The following is a 1,491-nucleotide window of genomic DNA, read 5'->3' on the forward strand; positions in this document are numbered from 1 at the left end:
GGTGAGGCTCTATTATACGAAATGAACCATTAGGGTTAGTTGAATAGCTTCCTTTAGGGACTCCCCATAACACAGGATTATAACTTTTTGTTGAAAGAAAAGAGTAAATTTATAATTTTTAGAACAAATAAAATTTTAGAATCAAGAATTAAAGAGCATGAATTAGAATTACCCCCAGTTGTATCCATCCTCATTTTGGATGGCTGTTATGTACTCCTGTTGCTCAGGTGAATCTGGTGGCAGAGATTTGAGCATCTCCATATCTAATATTTTTCATTGCAATCCAAATCATAAAATCATACACTGTAAAATTTGAATAATAAGAAAGAAGGAAATGAAGAATTTTTCTTACCTACAGACAACATCTGATAATTTTTTCAAATGAAGTACACTAGGCGAGTCCTTCAACACAATAACATATAAACTTTATAGCATTTTAAATGTTTAATAAAAAAGGATCACATATTTTTGTATTTTGAACATGGGTATGAATTAAAAAACCTACCTGAGAAGTGAAGGCAAGATAACCTCCTCGAATTTTTGGATCTACTGTAGAGTTGATAATGAAAGTAAGTTATACTTGAGCAGGTATGAAGGACAACGTGACATGTTGTACAATCAAAAATTTAACCTGGATCAATTTTCATTCGCTTCAGAAGGTATTAAAGATGCTCAGCAAACAGTATGTGCCACAATTATCAAGCATTTGCTACAAACGGGATCAAACAAAGAGCTGAAAGGAATGATGAAAACTGTGAAGATACAAGACATTGATGTTAGTATAAATATTATGAATATCTTTCTTTTGATACTTTGTAATTACAGATCATTTAATCTTGTTTTTATGTTTAGAATTTGCAAGATGAAATGATGGACATGATGGATATAAGCAGTGAGATACAAGACTCTCTTGGTAGAAGTTTAGTGTGCCAGATGATATTGATGAAGATGATCTCATGGGTGGTAAGCACAAATTCATTATTATTATTTTTATTTTTTTAAATGTTAACTTCACTTCATGGAAATGTTTAAGAACTTGATGCTTTGGAGGCAGACATGGGTCAAGAAACTGAAGGTGAAGGGGTACCTTCATATATTCAACCTGATAATGAACCCGATCTGGATGCAGAACTTAATATGCCTTTAGCTCCAAGTGGACATGCAGTGCCAGTGAAACCATCAATCAGATGACCTCATTACAAGAATCTAGAGTAAAATCACAACAAATTTCAAGAATTTCAGATACCCAAATTGCTAAAATTGAGAACTCTTATGTTTCACATATGCAATCTAACATTAGAAATGAAAAACAAGAAGTGCATTTAGATACTTCAAGAACAGATAGAAGAGAAGAAAAACATGAAAGAATAAATTAGATGACCTCATTACAAGAATCTAGATTGAAATCACAACAAACTTCAAGAATTTCAGATACCCAAATTGCTAAAACAGTGAACTCTTCTGTTTCTCATACATCTAGCATTAGAAATG

At 32.2% G+C, this 1,491-nt stretch overlaps 1 pseudogene; it reads left to right on the top strand.

The window, feature by feature from the left end:
* Positions 1-381: 381 nt before the first annotated feature.
* On the top strand, positions 382-1,191 carry LOC145009420 (vacuolar protein sorting-associated protein 60.1-like; annotated as a pseudogene).
* The last annotated feature ends 300 nt before the right edge of the window (positions 1,192-1,491 follow it).

The sequence above is a fragment of the Lactuca saligna genome, chromosome 8 (genome assembly GCF_052625555.1).
Source record: "Lactuca saligna cultivar CGN05327 chromosome 8, ASM5262555v1, whole genome shotgun sequence".
NCBI lineage: Eukaryota > Viridiplantae > Streptophyta > Magnoliopsida > Asterales > Asteraceae > Lactuca > Lactuca saligna.